We start from the raw sequence: 23,507 nt of genomic DNA, 5'->3' as shown, positions 1-23,507 counted from the left end.
TCTTTACGTTGGAAAAGCTGTTGTATTTATATTGTATGTTATGCTTCTGGCGTTGACTTCTATGTCCCTAGCTATTCGATCTGGTGGAACAACGCCCTAGAATGAAGCCTAGGTTGTCCGGAACGCAGCAATGACCATTACTTTCACACTGTTTGCAATTATTCATTTTATACGATGGAAAAGCAGTTGTATTTATATTGTATTTTATGCTTCTAGCGTAGACTTCTAAGGTCCTAGCTATTCCGTCTGGTGGGGCAACGTCCAAGGGTGAAGCCTATGTTGCCCGGAACGTAGAAATGACCATCACTTTCACACTGATAGCAATTATACGTTTTATTCAATGGAAAAACTGTTGTATTTATATTGTATTTTATGCTTCTGGCGTTGACTTCTAAGGTCCTAGCTATTCAATCTGGTGGGGCAACGTCCAAGAGTGAACCCTATGTTGTCCGGAACGTAGAAATGACCACAACTTTCACACTGTTTGCAATAATTCGTTTTATACAATTGAAAAACTGTTGTATTTATGTTGTATTTTATGCCTCTGGCGTTGACTTCTAAGGCCGTAGCTATTCGATGTGGTGGAGCAACGCCCTATAGTGTAGCCTAGGTTGCCCGGAACGTAGAAATGAACATCACTTTCTCACTGTTTGCATTTATTCATTCTTTACGTTGGAAAAGCTGTTGTATTTATAATGTATTTTATGCTTCTGGCGATAACTTCTACGATCGTAGCTATTAGATGTGGTGGAGCAACGCCCTAGAGTCAAGCCTAGGTTGCCCGGAACGTAGATATGACCACAACTTTCACAGTGGTTGCAATTATTCATGCTATACGGTAGAAATACTGTTACATTTACATTGTATTTTCTGCTTCTGGCTTTGACTTCTAAGGTCCTAGCTATTCCGTCTGGTGGGGAAACGTCCAACAGTGAAGCCTATGTTGCCCGGAACGTAGAAATGACCATCACTTTCACACTGATAGCAATTATTCGTTTTATTCAATGGAAAAAATGTTGCATTTATATTGTACCTTATGCTTCTGGCGTTGACTTCAAAGGCCGCAGCGATTCGATGTAGCTGAGCAACGCCCTAGACTAAAGCCTAGGTTGCCCGGAACGTGGAATTGACCATTACCTTCACACTGGTTGCAATTATTCGTATTATACGATGGAAAAACTGTTGTATTTATTTTGCATTTGGTGCTTCTGGCGTTGACTTCTTGGGCCTTAACTATTGGATTTGGTGGAGCAACGCCCTAGAGTGGAGCCTAGGTTGCCCGGAACGTAGAAATGACCATCTCCTTCACTCTGGTAGCAAATATTCCTGTAAATCGATGGAAAAACTGTTGTATCTTTATTGTATTTTATGCTTCGGGCGTTGACTTCTAAGACCCCAGCTATTCGATCTGGTGGAGCAGCGCCCTAGAGTAAAGCCTAGGTTGCCCGAAACGTAGAAATGACCATCACCTTCACACTGTTTGCAATAGTTCATTTTATATGATGGAAAAGCTGTTGTATCTTTATTGTATTTTCTGCTTCTGGCATTGACTTCTAAGGTCCTACCTATTCAATCTGGTGGGGCAACGTCCAAGAGTGAACCCTATGTTGCCTGGAACGTAGAAATGACCACAACTTTCACACTGGTTGCAATTATTCGTTTTATACAATGGAAAAACTTTTGTATTTATGGTGTATTTTATGCCTCAGGCGTTGACTTCTAAGGCCGTAGCTATTCGATGTGGTGGAGCAACGCCCTGTAGTGAAGCCTAGGTTGCCCGGAACGTAGAAATGAGCATTGCTTTCACTCTGGTTGCAATTGTTCGTTTTATACGTTGGAAAAACTGTTGTAATTATATTGTATTTTATGTTTCTGGCGTTGGCTTCTACGGTCGTAGCTATTAGATGTGGTAGAGCAACGCCCTAGAGTCAAGCCTAGGTTGCCCGGAACGTAGATATGTCCATAACTTTCAGAGTAGTTGCAATTATTCATGCTATACGGTAGAAATACTGTTGCATTTACATTGTATTTTCTGCTTCTGGCTTTGACTTCTAAGGTCCTAGCCATTCCGTCTGGTGGGACAACGACCAAGGGTCAAGCCTATGTTGCCCGGAACGTAGATACGACCATCACTTTCACACTGTTTGCAATTGTTCATTTTATATGATGGAAAAGCAGTTGTATTTATATTGTATTTTATGCTTCTAGCGTAGACTTCTAAGGTCCTAGCTATTCCGTCTGGTGGGGCAACGTCCAAGGGTGAAGCCTATGTTGCCCGGAACGTAGAAATGACCATCACTTTCACACTGATAGCAATTATACGTTTTATTCAATGGAAAAACTGTTGTATTTATATTGTATTTTATGCTTCTGGCGTTGACTTCTAAGGTCCTAGCTATTCAATCTGGTGGGGCAACGTCCAAGAGTGAACCCTATGTTGTCCGGAACGTAGAAATGACCACAACTTTCACACTGTTTGCAATAATTCGTTTTATACAATTGAAAAACTGTTGTATTTATGTTGTATTTTATGCCTCTGGCGTTGACTTCTAAGGCCGTAGCTATTCGATGTGGTGGAGCAACGCCCTATAGTGTAGCCTAGGTTGCCCGGAACGTAGAAATGAACATCACTTTCTCACTGTTTGCATTTATTCATTCTTTACGTTGGAAAAGCTGTTGTATTTATAATGTATTTTATGCTTCTGGCGATAACTTCTACGATCGTAGCTATTAGATGTGGTGGAGCAACGCCCTAGAGTCAAGCCTAGGTTGCCCGGAACGTAGATATGTCCATAACTTTCAGAGTAGTTGCAATTATTCATGCTATACGGTAGAAATACTGTTGCATTTACATTGTATTTTCTGCTTCTGGCTTTGACTTCTAAGGTCCTAGCCATTCCGTCTGGTGGGGCAACGTCCAAGGGTCAAGCCTATGTTGCCCGGAACGTAGATACGACCATCACTTTCACACTGTTTGCAATTGTTCATTTTATATGATGGAAAAGCAGTTGTATTTATATTGTATTTTATGCTTCTAGCGTAGACTTCTAAGGTCCTAGCTATTCCGTCTGGTGGGGCAACGTCCAAGGGTGAAGCCTATGTTGCCCGGAACGTAGAAATGACCATCACTTTCACACTGATAGCAATTATACGTTTTATTCAATGGAAAAACTGTTGTATTTATATTGTATTTTATGCTTCTGGCGTTGACTTCTAAGGTCCTAGCTATTCAATCTGGTGGGGCAACGTCCAAGAGTGAACCCTATGTTGTCCGGAACGTAGAAATGACCACAACTTTCACACTGTTTGCAATAATTCGTTTTATACAATTGAAAAACTGTTGTATTTATGTTGTATTTTATGCCTCTGGCGTTGACTTCTAAGGCCGTAGCTATTCGATGTGGTGGAGCAACGCCCTATAGTGTAGCCTAGGTTGCCCGGAACGTAGAAATGAACATCACTTTCTCACTGTTTGCATTTATTCATTCTTTACGTTGGAAAAGCTGTTGTATTTATAATGTATTTTATGCTTCTGGCGATAACTTCTACGATCGTAGCTATTAGATGTGGTGGAGCAACGCCCTAGAGTCAAGCCTAGGTTGCCCGGAACGTAGATATGTCCATAACTTTCAGAGTAGTTGCAATTATTCATGCTATACGGTAGAAATACTGTTGCATTTACATTGTATTTTCTGCTTCTGGCTTTGACTTCTAAGGTCCTAGCCATTCCGTCTGGTGGGGCAACGTCCAAGGGTCAAGCCTATGTTGCCCGGAACGTAGATACGACCATCACTTTCACACTGTTTGCAATTGTTCATTTTATATGATGGAAAAGCTGTTGTACTTATATTGTATTTTTGTATCGTGCGTTGACTTCTATGGCCCTACCTATTCGATCTGGTGTAGCAACGCCCTAGAGTGAAGCCTAGGTTGCACGGAAGGTAGAAATGACCATTACTTTCACACTGTTTGCAAATATACATTATGTACGACGGAAAAGCTGTTGTATTTATATTGTATTTTATGCATCTGGCGTTGACTTCTAAGGCCGTAGCTATTCGATGTGGTGGAGCAACGCCCTACAGTGAAGCCTAGGTTGCCCGGAACGTAGAAATCACCATTCCCTCCAAACTGTTTGCAATTATTCGTTTTATACGATGGAAAACTGTTGTATTTATTTTGTATTTGCTGCTTCTGGCGTTGACTTCTAAGCCCTTAACTATTTGATCTGGTGGAGCAATGGTCTAGAGCGAAACCTAGGCTGCCCGGAACGTAGAAATGACCATTACTTTCACACTGGTTACAATTATCCGTTTTATAGGATGGATAAACTGTTGTATTTGTTTTCTATTTGGTGCTTCTGGCGTTGACTTCTGAGGCCCTAGCTATTGGATCTGGCGGACGAACACCCTAGAGTGAAGCCTAGGTGACGCGGAACGTAGAACTGACCATATCTTTCAGACTTGTTGCAATTACTCCTGTTATATGATGGAAAAACTGTTGTATTTATATTGTATTTCTGCTTCTGGCGTTGACTTCTAAGGCATTAACTATTCGCTCTGGTGGAGCGACGCCCTAGGGTGAAGCCTAGATTGCCCGGAACGTAGAAAAGACCATTACCGTCACACTGTTTGCAATTATTCATTTTATGCAATGGAAAGACTGATGTATTTATATTGTATTTTATGCTTCTGACGGTGACTTCTAAGGGCCTAGGTATTCTATCTGATGGAGCAATGCCCTAGAGTGAAGCCCAGGTTGCTCGGAATGTAGAAATGTCTATAACTTTCACACTGGTTGCAATTATTCGTTTTATACGATGGAAGAGCTGTTGTATTTATATTGTATTTTATGCTTCTGGCGTTGGCTTCCAAGGCCCTAACTATACGATCCAGTGGAGCAACGCCCTAGTGTGAAGCCTAGGTTGCCCGGAACGTAGAAAAGACCATAACTTTCACTCCGGTTGCAATTATTCGTTTTATACAATGGAAAAACTGTTCTCTTTATTTTGTATTTTATGCTTCGGGCGTGGACTTCCAATGCCCTAACTATTCGATCTGGTGGAGCAACGCCCTAGAGTGAAGCCTAGGTTGCCCGGAACGTTGAAATGACCATTACTTTCTCACTGTTTGCAATTATTCATTCTTTACGTTGGAAAAGCTGTTGCATTTATATTGTATGTTATGCTTCTGGCGTTGACTTCTATGTCCCTAGCTATTCGATCTGGTGGAACAACGCCCTAGAATGAAGCCTAGGTTGTCCGGAACGCAGCAATGACCATTACTTTCACACTGTTTGCAATTATTCATTTTATACGATGGAAAAGCAGTTGTATTTATATTGTATTTTATGCTTCTAGCGTAGACTTCTAAGGTCCTAGCTATTCCGTCTGGTGGGGCAACGTCCAAGGGTGAAGCCTATGTTGCCCGGAACGTAGAAATGACCATCACTTTCACACTGATAGCAATTATACGTTTTATTCAATGGAAAAACTGTTGTATTTATATTGTATTTTATGCTTCTGGCGTTGACTTCTAAGGTCCTAGCTATTCAATCTGGTGGGGCAACGTCCAAGAGTGAACCCTATGTTGTCCGGAACGTAGAAATGACCACAACTTTCACACTGTTTGCAATAATTCGTTTTATACAATTGAAAAACTGTTGTATTTATGTTGTATTTTATGCCTCTGGCGTTGACTTCTAAGGCCGTAGCTATTCGATGTGGTGGAGCAACGCCCTATAGTGTAGCCTAGGTTGCCCGGAACGTAGAAATGAACATCACTTTCTCACTGTTTGCATTTATTCATTCTTTACGTTGGAAAAGCTGTTGTATTTATAATGTATTTTATGCTTCTGGCGATAACTTCTACGATCGTAGCTATTAGATGTGGTGGAGCAACGCCCTAGAGTCAAGCCTAGGTTGCCCGGAACGTAGATATGACCACAACTTTCACAGTGGTTGCAATTATTCATGCTATACGGTAGAAATACTGTTACATTTACATTGTATTTTCTGCTTCTGGCTTTGACTTCTAAGGTCCTAGCTATTCCGTCTGGTGGGGAAACGTCCAACAGTGAAGCCTATGTTGCCCGGAACGTAGAAATGACCATCACTTTCACACTGATAGCAATTATTCGTTTTATTCAATGGAAAAAATGTTGCATTTATATTGTACCTTATGCTTCTGGCGTTGACTTCAAAGGCCGCAGCTATTCGATGTAGCTGAGCAACGCCCTAGACTGAAGCCTAGGTTGCCCGGAACGTGGAATTGACCATTACCTTCACACTGGTTGCAATTATTCCTGTTATACGATGGAAGAACTGTTGTATTTTTATTGTATTTTATGCTTCTTGCGTTGAATTCTAAGTCCCTAGCTATTCGATCTGTTGGAGCAACGCCCTAGAGTGAAGCCTAGGTTGCCCGTAACGTAGAAATGACCATCACTTTCACACTGATAGCAATTATTCGTTTTATTCAATGGAAAAACTGTTGTATTTATATTGTATTTTATGCTTCTGGCGTTGACTTCTAAGGTCCTAGCTATTCAATCTGGTGGGGCAACGCCCTAGAGTGAAGCCTATGTTGCCCGGAACGTAGAAATGACCATCACTTTCACACTGATAGCAATTATTCGTTTTATTCAATGGAAAAAATGTTGCATTTATATTGTACCTTATGCTTCTGGCGTTGACTTCTAAGGCCGCAGCTATTCGATGTAGCTGAGCAACGCCCTAGACTAAAGCCTAGGTTGCCCGGAACGTGGAATTGACCATTACCTTCACACTGGTTGCAATTATTCGTATTATACGATGGAAAAACTGTTGTATTTATTTTGCATTTGGTGCTTCTGGCGTTGACTTCTTGGGCCTTAACTATTGGATTTGGTGGAGCAACGCCCTAGAGTGGAGCCTAGGTTGCCCGGAACGTAGAAATGACCATCTCCTTCACTCTGGTAGCAAATATTCCTGTAAATCGATGGAAAAACTGTTGTATCTTTATTGTATTTTATGCTTCGGGCGTTGACTTCTAAGACCCCAGCTATTCGATCTGGTGGAGCAGCGCCCTAGAGTAAAGCCTAGGTTGCCCGAAACGTAGAAATGACCATCACCTTCACACTGTTTGCAATAGTTCATTTTATATGATGGAAAAGCTGTTGTATCTTTATTGTATTTTCTGCTTCTGGCATTGACTTCTAAGGTCCTACCTATTCAATCTGGTGGGGCAACGTCCAAGAGTGAACCCTATGTTGCCTGGAACGTAGAAATGACCACAACTTTCACACTGGTTGCAATTATTCGTTTTATACAATGGAAAAACTTTTGTATTTATGGTGTATTTTATGCCTCAGGCGTTGACTTCTAAGGCCGTAGCTATTCGATGTGGTGGAGCAACGCCCTGTAGTGAAGCCTAGGTTGCCCGGAACGTAGAAATGAGCATTGCTTTCACTCTGGTTGCAATTGTTCGTTTTATACGTTGGAAAAACTGTTGTAATTATATTGTATTTTATGTTTCTGGCGTTGGCTTCTACGGTCGTAGCTATTAGATGTGGTAGAGCAACGCCCTAGAGTCAAGCCTAGGTTGCCCGGAACGTAGATATGTCCATAACTTTCAGAGTAGTTGCAATTATTCATGCTATACGGTAGAAATACTGTTGCATTTACATTGTATTTTCTGCTTCTGGCTTTGACTTCTAAGGTCCTAGCCATTCCGTCTGGTGGGGCAACGTCCAAGGGTCAAGCCTATGTTGCCCGGAACGTAGATACGACCATCACTTTCACACTGTTTGCAATTGTTCATTTTATATGATGGAAAAGCAGTTGTATTTATATTGTATTTTATGCTTCTAGCGTAGACTTCTAAGGTCCTAGCTATTCCGTCTGGTGGGGCAACGTCCAAGGGTGAAGCCTATGTTGCCCGGAACGTAGAAATGACCATCACTTTCACACTGATAGCAATTATACGTTTTATTCAATGGAAAAACTGTTGTATTTATATTGTATTTTATGCTTCTGGCGTTGACTTCTAAGGTCCTAGCTATTCAATCTGGTGGGGCAACGTCCAAGAGTGAACCCTATGTTGTCCGGAACGTAGAAATGACCACAACTTTCACACTGTTTGCAATAATTCGTTTTATACAATTGAAAAACTGTTGTATTTATGTTGTATTTTATGCCTCTGGCGTTGACTTCTAAGGCCGTAGCTATTCGATGTGGTGGAGCAACGCCCTATAGTGTAGCCTAGGTTGCCCGGAACGTAGAAATGAACATCACTTTCTCACTGTTTGCATTTATTCATTCTTTACGTTGGAAAAGCTGTTGTATTTATAATGTATTTTATGCTTCTGGCGATAACTTCTACGATCGTAGCTATTAGATGTGGTGGAGCAACGCCCTAGAGTCAAGCCTAGGTTGCCCGGAACGTAGATATGACCACAACTTTCACAGTGGTTGCAATTATTCATGCTATACGGTAGAAATACTGTTACATTTACATTGTATTTTCTGCTTCTGGCTTTGACTTCTAAGGTCCTAGCTATTCCGTCTGGTGGGGAAACGTCCAACAGTGAAGCCTATGTTGCCCGGAACGTAGAAATGACCATCACTTTCACACTGATAGCAATTATTCGTTTTATTCAATGGAAAAAATGTTGCATTTATATTGTACCTTATGCTTCTGGCGTTGACTTCAAAGGCCGCAGCTATTCGATGTAGCTGAGCAACGCCCCAGACTGAAGCCTAGGTTGCCCGGAACGTGGAATTGACCATTACCTTCACACTGGTTGCAATTATTCCTGTTATACGATGGAAGAACTGTTGTATTTTTATTGTATTTTATGCTTCTTGCGTTGAATTCTAAGTCCCTAGCTATTCGATCTGTTGGAGCAACGCCCTAGAGTGAAGCCTAGGTTGCCCGTAACGTAGAAATGACCATCACTTTCACACTGATAGCAATTATTCGTTTTATTCAATGGAAAAACTGTTTTATTTATATTGTATTTTATGCTTCTGGCGTTGACTTCTAAGGTCCTAGCTATTCAATCTGGTGGGGCAACGCCCTAGAGTGAAGCCTATGTTGCCCGGAACGTAGAAATGACCATCACTTTCACACTGATAGCAATTATTCCGTTTATTCAATGGAAAAAATGTTGCATTTATATTGTACCTTATGCTTCTGGCGTTGACTTCTAAGGCCGCAGCTATTCGATGTAGCTGAGCAACGCCCTAGACTAAAGCCTAGGTTGCCCGGAACGTGGAATTGACCATTACCTTCACACTGGTTGCAATTATTCGTATTATACGATGGAAAAACTGTTGTATTTATTTTGCATTTGGTGCTTCTGGCGTTGACTTCTTGGGCCTTAACTATTGGATTTGGTGGAGCAACGCCCTAGAGTGGAGCCTAGGTTGCCCGGAACGTAGAAATGACCATCTCCTTCACTCTGGTAGCAAATATTCCTGTAAATCGATGGAAAAACTGTTGTATCTTTATTGTATTTTATGCTTCGGGCGTTGACTTCTAAGACCCCAGCTATTCGATCTGGTGGAGCAGCGCCCTAGAGTAAAGCCTAGGTTGCCCGAAACGTAGAAATGACCATCACCTTCACACTGTTTGCAATAGTTCATTTTATATGATGGAAAAGCTGTTGTATCTTTATTGTATTTTCTGCTTCTGGCATTGACTTCTAAGGTCCTACCTATTCAATCTGGTGGGGCAACGTCCAAGAGTGAACCCTATGTTGCCCGGAACGTAGAAATGACCACAACTTTCACTCTGGTTGCAATTATTCGTTTTATACAATGGAAAAACTTTTGTATTTATGGTGTATTTTATGCCTCAGGCGTTGACTTCTAAGGCCGTAGCTATTCGATGTGGTGGAGCAACGCCCTGTAGTGAAGCCTAGGTTGCCCGGAACGTAGAAATGAGCATTGCTTTCACTCTGGTTGCAATTGTTCGTTTTATACGTTGGAAAAACTGTTGTAATTATATTGTATTTTATGTTTCTGGCGTTGGCTTCTACGGTCGTAGCTATTAGATGTGGTAGAGCAACGCCCTAGAGTCAAGCCTAGGTTGCCCGGAACGTAGATATGTCCATAACTTTCAGAGTAGTTGCAATTATTCATGCTATACGGTAGAAATACTGTTGCATTTACATTGTATTTTCTGCTTCTGGCTTTGACTTCTAAGGTCCTAGCCATTCCGTCTGGTGGGGCAACGTCCAAGGGTCAAGCCTATGTTGCCCGGAACGTAGATACGACCATCACTTTCACACTGTTTGCAATTGTTCATTTTATATGATGGAAAAGCTGTTGTACTTATATTGTATTTTTGTATCGTGCGTTGACTTCTATGGCCCTACCTATTCGATCTGGTGTAGCAACGCCCTAGAGTGAAGCCTAGGTTGCACGGAAGGTAGAAATGACCATTACTTTCACACTGTTTGCAAATATACATTATGTACGACGGAAAAGCTGTTGTATTTATATTGTATTTTATGCATCTGGCGTTGACTTCTAAGGCCGTAGCTATTCGATGTGGTGGAGCAACGCCCTACAGTGAAGCCTAGGTTGCCCGGAACGTAGAAATCACCATTCCCTCCAAACTGTTTGCAATTATTCGTTTTATACGATGGAAAACTGTTGTATTTATTTTGTATTTGCTGCTTCTGGCGTTGACTTCTAAGCCCTTAACTATTTGATCTGGTGGAGCAATGGTCTAGAGCGAAACCTAGGCTGCCCGGAACGTAGAAATGACCATTACTTTCACACTGGTTACAATTATCCGTTTTATAGGATGGATAAACTGTTGTATTTGTTTTCTATTTGGTGCTTCTGGCGTTGACTTCTGAGGCCCTAGCTATTGGATCTGGCGGACGAACACCCTAGAGTGAAGCCTAGGTGACGCGGAACGTAGAACTGACCATATCTTTCAGACTAGTTGCAATTACTCCTGTTATATGATGGAAAAACTGTTGTATTTATATTGTATTTCTGCTTCTGGCGTTGACTTCTAAGGCATTAACTATTCGATCTGGTGGAGCGACGCCCTAGGGTGAAGCCTAGATTGCCCGGAACGTAGAAAAGACCATTACCGTCACACTGTTTGCAATTATTCATTTTATGCAATGGAAAGACTGATGTATTTATATTGTATTTTATGCTTCTGACGGTGACTTCTAAGGGCCTAGGTATTCTATCTGATGGAGCAATGCCCTAGAGTGAAGCCCAGGTTGCTCGGAATGTAGAAATGTCTATAACTTTCACACTGGTTGCAATTATTCGTTTTATACGATGGAAGAGCTGTTGTATTTATATTGTATTTCATGCTTCTGGCGTTGACTTCTAAGGCCGTAGCTATTCGATGTGGTGGAGCAACCGTATACAGTGAAGCCTAGGTTGCCTGGAACGTAGAAATGACAATTACTTTCACACTGGTTGCAATTGTTCGTTTTATACGATGGAAAAACAGTTGTATTTATGTTGTATTTGGTGCTTCTGGCGTTGAGTTTTTAGGCTCTAAATATTCGATTTGGTGGACCAACGCCCTAGAGTGGAGCCTAGGTTGCCCGGAACGTAGAAATGACCATCACCTTGACACTGGCTGCAATTGTTCCCATTACACGATGGAAAAACTGTTATATTTTTATTGTATTTTATGCTTCCGGCGTTGACTTCTTAGGCCCTAAATATTCGATCTGGTGCAGCAACGCCCGAGAGTGAAGCTTAGGTTGCCGGGAGCGCACAAACAACCGTTACTTTCACAATGTTTGCAATTATTCGTTTTATACGATCGAAAAGCTGTTGTGTTTATATTGTATTCTATGCTTCTGACGCTGACTTCTAAGGCCGTAGCTACTCGATGTGGTGGAGCAACGACCTAGGGTGAAGCCTAGGTAGCCCGGAACGTAGAAATGACCATAATTTTCACACTGTTTGCAATTATTCATTTTATATGATGGAAAAGCTGTTGTATTTATATTGTATTTTATGATTCTGGCGTTGACTTCTAAGACTGTAGCTATTCGATGTGGTGGAGCAACGCCCTAGAGTGAAGCCTAGGTTGCCCGAAACGTAGAAATTACCATTACCTCCAGACTGTTTGCAATTATTCGTTTTATACGATGGAAAAACTGTTGTATTTATTTTGTATTTGCTGCTTCTGGCGTTGACTTCTTAGGCCCTAGCTATTGGATCTGGCGGACAAATGCCGTAGAGTGAAGCCTAGGTGGCCCGGAACGTAGACGTGACCATATCTTTCACAATGGTTGCAATTATTCCTCTTATATCATGGAAAAACTGTTGTATTTATATTGTATTTTCTGCTTCTGGCGTTGACTTCTAAGGCCTTAACTATTTGATCTGGTGGAGCAACGCGCTAGAGTGAAGTCTCGGTTGCACGGAACGTAGAAATGACCATAACTCTCACACTGGTAACAATTATTCGTTTTATACATGGAAAACCTGTTCCATTTATTTTGTATTTTATGCTTCGGGCGTTAACTTCTAAGGCCCTAACTATTCGATCTGGTGGAGCAACGCCCTAGAGTGAAGCCTACGTTGCCCGGAGCGTAGAAATGACCATAACCTTCACACTGGTTGCCATTATTCGTTTTATACGGTGGAAAAGCTGTTGTATTTATATCGTATTTTATGCTTCTGGCGTTGAATTCTAAGTCCCTAGCTATTCGATCTGGTGGAGCAACGCCCTAGAGTGAAGCCTAGCTTGCCCGGAACGTAGAAATGACCATTACTCTCACACTGTTTGCAATTATTCATTTTATACGATTGAAAAGCTGTTGTATTTATATTGTATTTTATGCTTCTGGCGTTGACTTCTTAGGCCCTAACTATTCGGTCTGGTGGAACAACGCCCTAGAGTGAAGCCTAGGTTGCCCGGAACGTAGAAATGACCATTACTTTCACTCTGGTTGCAATTATTCCTGTTATACGATGGAAAAACTCTTGTTTATTTATTGTATTTTATGCTTCGTGCGTTGTCTTCTATGGCCCTATCTATTCGATCTGCTGGAGCAACACCCTACAGTGAAGCCTAGGTTGCCCGGAACGTAGATATGACCATAACCTTCACACAGGCTGCAATTATTCGTTTTATACGATGGAAAGGCTGCTGTATTTATTTTGTAGTTTATGCTTCTGGCGTTGACTTCTTAGGCCCTAACTATTTGATCTGGTGGTGCACCGCCCTAGAGTGAAGCCTAGGTTGCCCGGAACGTAGAAAAGACCATTACCTTCACACTGGAAGCAATTATTCGTTTTATGCGATGGAAAGACTGTTGTATTTATTTTGTATTTTATGCTTCGGGCGTTGACTTCTAAGGCCCTAGCTATTCTAACTGGTCGAGCAACGCCCTAGAGTGAAGCCTAGGTTGCCCGAAACGTAGAAATGATCGTAACTTTCACGCTGGTTGCAATTATGCGTTTTATACGATCGGAAATCTGTTGCATTTTTATTGTATTTTATGCTTCTGGCGTTGACTTCTTAGGCCCTAACTATTCGGTCTGGTGGAACAACGCCCTAGAGTGAAGCCTAGGTTGCCCGGAACGTAGAAATGACCATTACTTTCACTCTGGTTGCAATTATTCCTGTTATACGATGGAAAAACTGTTGCATGTTTATTGTATTTTATGCTTCTGGCGTTGACTTCTAAGGCCGTAGCTATTCGATGTGACGGAGCAACGCCCTAGAGTGAAGCCTAGGCTGCCCGGAACGTAGAAATGACCATTACCTTCACAGTTGATGCAATTATTTATTGTATACGATGGAAAAACTGTGGTATTTTTATTGTACTTTATGCTTCTGGCGTTGACTTCCAAGGCCGTAGCTATTCGATATGGTGGAGCAACGCCCTAGAGTGACCCCTGGGTTACCCGGAACGTAGAAATGGCCAGTACTTTCACACTGGTTGCAGTTATTCCTGTTATACGATGGAAAGACTGTTGCATGTTTATTGTATTTTATGCTTCTGGCGTCGACTTCTTAGGACCTAACTATTCGTTCTGGTGGAACAACGCCCTAGAGTGAAGCCTAGGTTGCCCAGAAAGTAGAAATGACCATAACTTTCACACTGGTTGCAATTATTCGTTTTATACAATGGAAAAACTGTTCTTTTTATTTTGTATTTTATGCTCTTGGTGTTGACCTCCAAGTCCCTAGCTATTCGACCTGCTGGCGCAACGGCCTAGGGCGCAGCCTAGGGTGCCCGGAACGTAGAAATGGCCTTTACTTTCAAACTGGTTGCAATTATTCGTTTTATACGATGGAAAAACTGTTGTATCTATATGGTATTTTATGCTTCTGGCGTTGACTTCTAAGGCCCTAACTATTCGATCTAGTGGAGCAACGCCCTAGAATGAAGCCTAGGTTGCCCGGAACGTAGAAATGACCATAACCTTAACACTGGTTGCAATTATTCCTGTTATACGATGGAAAAACTGTTGTAGTTTTATTGTATTTTATGCTTCAGGCGTTGAATTCATAGGCCCTAACTATTTGATCTGGTGGAGCAACGCCCTAGAGTGAAGCCTCGGTTGCCCGGAACGTAGAAAAGACCATAACTTTCACACCGGTTGCAATTATTAGTTTTATACGATGGAAAAGCTGTTGTCCTTATTTTGTATTTTATGCCTCAGTCGTTGACTTCTAAGGTCGTAGCTATTCGATGTGGTGCAGCAACGCCCTAGCGTGAAGCCTAGGCTGCCCGGAACGTAGAAATGACCATTACTTTCACAGTGTTTGCAATATTCCTGTTATACGATGGACAAACTGTTGGTTTGTTCTGTACTTTATACTTCTGGCTTTGACTACTAAGGCCCTTTGTATTCGATCTGCTGGAGCAATGCCTCACAGTTAAGTCTAGGATGCCGAAACGATGAAATGATTATTACTGTCACACTGGTTGCAATTATTCATGCTATACGATGGAAAAACTGTTGTATCTATATAGTGTTTTATGCTTCTGGCGTTAACTTCTAAGGCCCTAACTATTCGATCTAGTGGAGCAACACCCCAGAATGAAGCCTAGGTTGCCCGGAACGTAGAAATGACCATAACCTTAACACTGGTTGCAATTATTCCTGTAATACGATGGAAAAGGTGTTGGATTTATATTGTATTTTATGCTTCTGGCGTTGGCTTCCAAGGCCCTAACTATACGATCCAGTGGAGCAACACCCTAGTGTGAAGCCTAGGTTGCCCGGAACGTAGAAATGACCATAACTTTCACTCCGGTTGCAATTATTCGTTTTATACAATGGAAAAACTGTTCTCTTTATTTTGTATTTTATGCTTCGGGCGTGGACTTCCAATGCCCTAACTATTCGATCTGGTGGAGCAACGCCCTAGAGTGAAGCCTAGGTTGCCCGGAACGTTGAAACGACCATTACTTTCTCACTGTTTGCAATTATTCATTCTTTACGTTGGAAAAGCTGTTGTATTAATATTGTATGTTATGCTTCTGGCGTTGACTTCTAAGTCCCTAGCTATTCGATCTGGTGGAACAACGCCCTAGAGTGAAGCCTAGGTTGCGCGGAACGTAGAAACGCCCATTACTTTCACACTGGTTGCAATTATTCCTGTTATACGATGGAAGAACTGTTGTATTTTTATTGTATTTTATGCTTCTTGCGTTGAATTCTAAGTCCCTAGCTATTCGATCTGTTGGAGCAACGCCCTAGAGTGAAGCCTAGGTTGTCCGGAACGCAGCATGACCATTACTTTCACACCGCTTGCAATTATTCATTTTATACGATGGAAAAGCAGTTGTATTTATATTGTATTTTATGCTTCTGGCGATAACTTCTACGGTCGTAGCTATTAGATGTGGTGGAGCAACGCCCTAGAGTCAAGCCTAGGTTGCCCGGAACGTAGATATGACCACAACTTTCACAGTGGTTGCAATTATTCATGCTATACGGTAGAAATACTGTTACATTTACATTGTATTTTCTGCTTCTGGCTTTGACTTCTAAGGTCCTAGCTATTCCGTCTGGTGGGCAAACGTCCAACAGTGAAGCCTATGTTGCCCGGAACGTAGAAATGACCATCACTTTCACACTGATAGCAATTATTCGTTTTATTCAATGGAAAAAATGTTGCATTTATATTGTACCTTATGCTTCTGGCGTTGACTTCTAAGGCCGCAGCTATTCGATGTAGCTGAGCAACGCCCTAGACTGAAGCCTAGGTTGCCCGGAACGTGGAATTGACCATTACCTTCACACTGGTTGCAATTATTCGTATTATACGATGGAAAAACTGTTGTATTTATTTTGCATTTGGTGCTTCTGGCGTTGACTTCTTAGGCCTTAACTATTGGATTTGGTGGAGCAACGCCCTAGAGTGGAGCCTAGGTTGCCCGGAACGTAGAAATGACCATCTCCTTCACTCTGGTAGCAAATATTCATGTAATTCGATGGAAAAACTGTTCCATTTTTATTGTATTTTATGCTTCTGGCGTTGACTTCTTCGGCCCTAACTATTCGATCTGGTGGAACAACGCCCTAGAGTGAAGCCAGGGTTGCCCGGAATGTAGAAATGACCATCACTTTCACACTGGTTGCAATTATTCGTTTTATACGATGGAAATGCTGTTGTCTTTATATTGTATTTTATGCTTCAGTCGTTGACTTCTAAGGTCGTAGCTATTCGATGTGGTGGAGCAGCGCCCTAGAGTGAAGCCTAGGCTGCCCGGAACGTAGAAATGACCATAACTTTCATACTGGTGCAGTTATTCGTTTTATACAATGGAAAAACAGTTCTATTTATTTTGTATTTTTTGATTCGAGCGTTGACTTCTAAGGCCCAAACTATTCTATCTGGTGGCGCAACGTCCAAGAGTCAATCCTATGTCGCCCGGAACGTAGAAATGACCATAACTTTCACACTGGTTGCAATTATTCGTTTTATACAATGGAAAAGCTGTTGTATTTATATTGTATTTTATGCTCCGGGCATAGACTTCTAAGGCCCTGGCTACTCGATCTGGAGGAGCAACGCCCTTGAGTGAAGCCTAGGTTGCCCGGAACGTAGAAATGACCCTAACTTTCAAACCAGTTTCAATTATCCGTTTTATACGATGGAAAAACTGTTGTATTTATTTTGTATTTTATGCTTCTGGCGTTGACTTCTTAGGCCCTAACTATTCGATCTGGTGGAACAACGCCCTAGAGTGGAGCCCAGGTTGCCCGCAACGTAGAAATGACCATCTCCTTCACTCTGGTAGCAAATATTCCTGTAATTCGATGGAAAAACTGTTGTATCTCTATTGTATTTTATGCTTCGGGCGTTGACTTCTAAGACCCCAGCTATTCGATCTGGTGGAGCAGCGCCCTAGAGTAAAGCCTAGGTTGCCCGAAACGTTGAAATGACCATCACCTTCACACTGTTTGCAATTGTTCATTTTATATGATGGAAAAGCTGTTGTATCTTTATTGTATTTTCTGCTTCTGGCATTGACTTCTAAGGTCCTAGCTATTCGATCTCGTGGGGCAACGTTCAAGAGTGAAGCGTATGTTGCCCGAAACGTAGAAATGATCATTACTGTCACAGTGGTTGCAATTATTCATGCTATATGATGGAAAAACTGTTGCATTTTTATTGTACTTTATGCTTCTGGCGTTGGCTTCTTAGGCCCTAACTATTCGATCTGGTGGAGCAACGCCCTAGAGTGAAGCCTAGGTTGCCCGGAACGTAGAAATGACCATAACCTTAACACTGGTTGCAATTATTCCTGTAATACGATGGAAAAGGTGTTGTATTTATATTGTATTTTATGCTTCTGGCGTATGCTTCCAAGGCCCTAACTATACGATCCAGTGGAGCAACGCCCTAGTGTGAAGCCTAGGTTGCCCGGAACGTAGAAATGACCATAACTTTCACTCCGGTTGCAATTATTCGTTTTATACAATGGAAAAACTGTTCTCTTTATTTTGTATTTTATGCTTCGGGCGTTGACTTCTTCGGCCCTAACTATTCGATCTGGTGGAACAACGCCCTAGAGTGAAGCCAGGGTTGCCCGGAATGTAGAAATGACCATCACTTTCACACTGGTTGCAATTATTCGTTTTATACGATGGAAAAGCTGTTGTCTTTATATTGTATTTTATGCTTTGGGCGTTGACTTCTAAGGCCCTAGCTATTCGATTTGGTGGAGCAACGCCCTAGAGTGAAGTCTAGGTTGCCCGAAACGTAGAAACGACCAGTACTTTCACACTGGTCGCAGTTACTCCTGTTATAGGATGGAGAAGCTGTTGTATTTTTACTGTATTTTATGCTTCTGGCGTTGACTTCTAAGGTCCTAGCTATTCGATCTCGTGGGGCAACGTCCAAGAGTGTAGCCTATGTTGGCAGAAACGTAGAAATGGCCATTACTTTCACGCTGGTTGCAATTATTCCTGTTATACGATGGAATGACAGTCCTATTTTTATTGTATTTTATGCTCTTGGCGTTGACCTCCAAGTCCCTAGCTATTCGACCTGCTGGCGCAACGGCCTAGGGCGCAGCCTAGGGTGCCCGGAACGTAGAAATGGCCTTTACTTTCAAACTGGTTGCAATTATTCGTTTTATACGATGGAAAAACTGTTGTATCTATATGGTATTTTATGCTTCTGGCGTTGACTTCTAAGGCCCTAACTATTCGATCTAGTGGAGCAACGCCCTAGAATGAAGCCTAGGTTGCCCGGAACGTAGAAATGACCATAACCTTAACACTGGTTGCAATTATTCCTGTTATACGATGGAAAAACTGTTGTAGTTTTATTGTATTTTATGCTTCAGGCGTTGAATTCATAGGCCCTAACTATTTGATCTGGTGGAGCAACGCCCTAGAGTGAAGCCTCGGTTGCCCGGAACGTAGAAAAGACCATAACTTTCACACCGGTTGCAATTATTCGTTTTATACGATGGAAAAGCTGTTGTCCTTATTTTGTATTTTATGCCTCAGTCGTTGACTTCTAAGGTCGTAGCTACTCGATGTGGTGGAGCAACGCCCTAGCGTGAAGCCTAGGCTGCCCGGAACGTAGAAATGACCATTACTTTCACAGTGTTTGCAATATTCCTGTTATACGATGGACAAACTGTTGGTTTGTTCTGTACTTTATACTTCTGGCTTTGACTACTAAGGCCCTTTGTATTCGATCTGCTGGAGCAATGCCTCACAGTTAAGTCTAGGATGCCGAAACGATGAAATGATTATTACTGTCACACTGGTTGCAATTATTCATGCTATACGATGGAAAAACTGTTGTATCTATATAGTGTTTTATGCTTCTGGCGTTGACTTCTAAGGCCCTAACTATTCGATCTAGTGGAGCAACGCCCCAGAATGAAGCCTAGGTTGCCCGGAACGTAGAAATGACCATAACCTTAACACTGGTTGCAATTATTCCTGTAATACGATGGAAAAGGTGTTGTATTTATATTGTATTTTATGCTTCTGGCGTTGGCTTCCAAGGCCCTAACTATACGATCCAGTGGAGCAACGCCCTAGTGTGAAGCCTAGGTTGCCCGGAACGTAGAAATGACCATAACTTTCACTCCGGTTGCAATTATTCGTTTTATACAATGGAAAAACTGTTCTCTTTATTTTGTATTTTATGCTTCGGGCGTGGACTTCCAATGCCCTAACTATTCGATCTGGTGGAGCAACGCCCTAGAGTGAAGCCTAGGTTGCCCGGAACGTTGAAACGACCATTACTTTCTCACTGTTTGCAATTATTCATTCTTTACGTTGGAAAAGCTGTTGTATTTATATTGTATGTTATGCTTCTGGCGTTGACTTCTAAGTCCCTAGCTATTCGATCTGGTGGAACAACGCCCTAGAGTGAAGCCTAGGTTGTCCGGAACGCAGCAATGACCATTACTTTCACACTGGTTGCAATTATCCGTTTTATACAATGGAAAAACTGTTGTATTTATTTTGTATTTTATGCCTCTGGCGTTGACTTCTAAGGCCGTAGCTATTCGATGTGGTGGAGCAACGCCCTATAGTGTAGCCTAGGTTGCCCGGAACGTAGAAATGACCATCACTTTCTCACTGTTTGCATTTATTCATTCTTTACGTTGGAAAAGCTGTTGTATTTATAATGTATTTTATGCTTCTGGCGATAACTTCTACGGTCGTAGCTATTAGATGTGGTGGAGCAACGCCCTAGAGTCAAGCCTAGGTTGCCCGGAACGTAGATATGACCACAACTTTCACAGTGGTTGCAATTATTCATGCTATACGGTAGAAATACTGTTACATTTACATTGTATTTTCTGCTTCTGGCTTTGACTTCTAAGGTCCTAGCTATTCCGTCTGGTGGGGAAACGTCCAACAGTGAAGCCTATGTTGCCCGGAACGTAGAAATGACCATCACTTTCACACTGATAGCAATTATTCGTTTTATTCAATGGAAAAAATGTTGCATTTATATTGTACCTTATGCTTCTGGCGTTGACTTCTAAGGCCGCAGCTATTCGATGTATCTGAGCAACGCCCTAGACTGAAGCCTAGGTTGCCCGGAACGTGGAATTGACAATTACCTTCACACTGGTTGCAATTATTCGTATTATACGATGGAAAAACTGTTGTATTTATTTTGCATTTGGTGCTTCTGGCGTTGACTTCTTAGGCCTTAACTATTGGATTTGGTGGAGCAACGCCCTAGAGTGGAGCCTAGGTTGCCCGGAACGTAGAAATGACCATCTCCTTCACTCTGGTAGCAAATATTCATGTAATTCGATGGAAAAACTGTTCCATTTTTATTGTATTTTATGCTTCTGGCGTTGACTTCTAAGACCCCAGCTATTCGATCTGGTGGAGCAGCGCCCTAGAGTAAAGCCTAGGTTGCCCGAAACGTAGAAATGACCATCACCTTCACACTGATTGCAATTGTTCATTTTATATGATGCAAAAGCTGTTATATCTTTATTGTATTTTCTGCTTCTGGCATTGACTTCTAAGGTCCTAGCTATTCAATCTGGTGGCGCAACGTCCAAGAGTGAACCCTATGTTGCCCGGAACGTAGAAATGACCACAACTTTCACACTGGTTGCAATTATTCGTTTTATACAATGGAAAAACTTTTGTATTTATGGTGTATTTTGTCCCTCTGGCGTTGACTTCTAAGGCCGTATCTATTCGATGTGGTGGAGGAACGCCCTATAGTGAAGCCTAGGTTGCCCGGAACGTAGAAATGACAATTACTTTCACACTGGTTGCAATTATTCGTTTTGTACGATGGAAAAACAGTTGCATTTATTTTGTATTTGGTGCTTCTGGCGTTGACTTCTTAGGCTCTAACTATTCGATTTGGTGGACCAACGCCCTAGAGTGAAGCCTAGGTTGCCCGGAACGTAGAAATGACCATCACCTTGACACTGGCTGCAATTGTTCCCATTACACGATGGAAAAACTGTTATATTTTTATTGTATTTTATGCTTCCGGCGTTGACTTCTTAGGCCCTAAATATTCGATCTGGTGCAGCAACGCCCTAGAGTAGAGCCTAGGTTGCCCGAAACGTAGAAATGACCATCACCTTCACACTGTTTGCAATTGTTCATTTTATATGATGGAAACGCTGTTGTATCTTTATCGTATTTTCTGCTTCTGGCATTGACTTCTAAGGTCCTACCTATTCACTCTGGTGGGGCAACGTCCAAGAGTGAACCCTATGTTGCCCGGAACGTAGAAATGACCACAACTTTCACACTGGTTGCAATGATTCGTTTTATACAATGGAAAAACTTTTGTATTTATGGTGTATTTTATGCCTCAGGCGTTGACTTCTAAGGCCGTAGCTATTCGATGTGGTGGAGCAACGCCCTATAGTGTAGCCTAGGTTGACCGGAACGTAGAAATGACCATCACTTTCTCACTGTTTGCATTTATTCATTCTTTACGTTGGAAAAGCTGTTGTATTTATAATGTATTTTATGCTTCTGGCGATAACTTCTACGGTCGTAGCTATTAGATGTGGTGGAGCAACGCCCTAGAGTCAAGCCTAGGTTGCCCGGAACGTAGATATGACCACAACTTTCACAGTGGTTGCAATTATTCATGCTATACGGTAGAAATACTGTTACATTTACATTGTATTTTCTGCTTCTGGCTTTGACTTCTAAGGTCCTAGCTATTCTGTCTGGTGGGGAAACGTCCAACAGTGAAGCCTATGTTGCCCGGAACGTAGAAATGACCATCACTTTCACACTGATAGCAATTATTCGTTTTATTCAATGGAAAAAATGTTGCATTTATATTGTACCTTATGCTTCTGGCGTTGACTTCTAAGGCCGCAGCTATTCGATGTAGCTGAGCAACGCCCTAGACTGAAGCCTAGGTTGCCCGGAACGTGGAATTGACCATTACCTTCACACTGGTTGCATTTATTCGTATTATACGATGGAAAAACTGTTGTATTTATTTTGCATTCGGTGCTTCTGGCGTTGACTTCTTAGGCCTTAACTATTGGATTTGGTGGAGCAACGCCCTAGAGTGGAGCCTAGGTTGCCCGGAACGTAGAAATGACCATCTCCTTCACTCTGGTAGCAAATATTCCTGTAATTCGATGGAAAAACTGTTGTACCTTTATTGCATTTTATGCTTCGGGCGTTGACTTCTAAGACCCCAGCTATTCGATCTGGTGGAGCAGCGCCCTAGAGTAAAGCCTAGGTTGCCCGAAACGTAGAAATGACCATCACCTTCACACTGTTTGCAATTGTTCATTTTATATGATGGAAAAGCTGTTGTATCTTTATTGTATTTTCTGCTTCTGGCATTGACTTCTAAGGTCCTAGCTATTCAATCTGGTGGGGCAACGTCCAAGAGTGAACCCTATGTTGCCCGGAACGTAGAAATGACCACAACTTTCACACTGGTTGCAATTATTCGTTTTATACAATGGAAAAACTTTTGTATTTATGGTGTATTTTATGCCTCTGGCGTTGACTTCTAAGGCCGTATCTATTCGATGTGGTGGAGGAACGCTCTATAGTGAAGCCTAGGTTGCCCGGAACGTAGAAATGACAATTACTTTCACACTGGTTGCAATTATTCGTTTTATACGATGGAAAAACAGTTGTATTTATTTTGTATTTGGTGCTTCTGGCGTTGACTTCTTAGGCTCTAACTATTCGATTTGGTGGACCAACGCCCTAGAGTGAAGCCTAGGTTGCGCGGAACGTAGAAACGCCCATTACTTTCACACTGGTTGCAATTATTCCTGTTATACGATGGAAGAACTGTTGTATTTTTATTGTATTTTATGCTTCTTGCGTTGAATTCTAAGTCCCTAGCTATTCGATCTGTTGGAGCAACGCCCTAGAGTGAAGCCTAGGTTGTCCGGAACGCAGCATGACCATTACTTTCACACCGCTTGCAATTATTCATTTTATACGATGGAAAAGCAGTTGTATTTATATTGTATTTTATGCTTCTGGCGATAACTTCTACGGTCGTAGCTATTAGATGTGGTGGAGCAACGCCCTAGAGTCAAGCCTAGGTTGC

Source organism: Calliopsis andreniformis, unplaced genomic scaffold (genome assembly GCF_051401765.1).
Source record: "Calliopsis andreniformis isolate RMS-2024a unplaced genomic scaffold, iyCalAndr_principal scaffold0002, whole genome shotgun sequence".
Lineage (NCBI taxonomy): Eukaryota > Metazoa > Arthropoda > Insecta > Hymenoptera > Andrenidae > Calliopsis > Calliopsis andreniformis.
Note: the sequence above shows the minus strand (reverse complement) of the source record.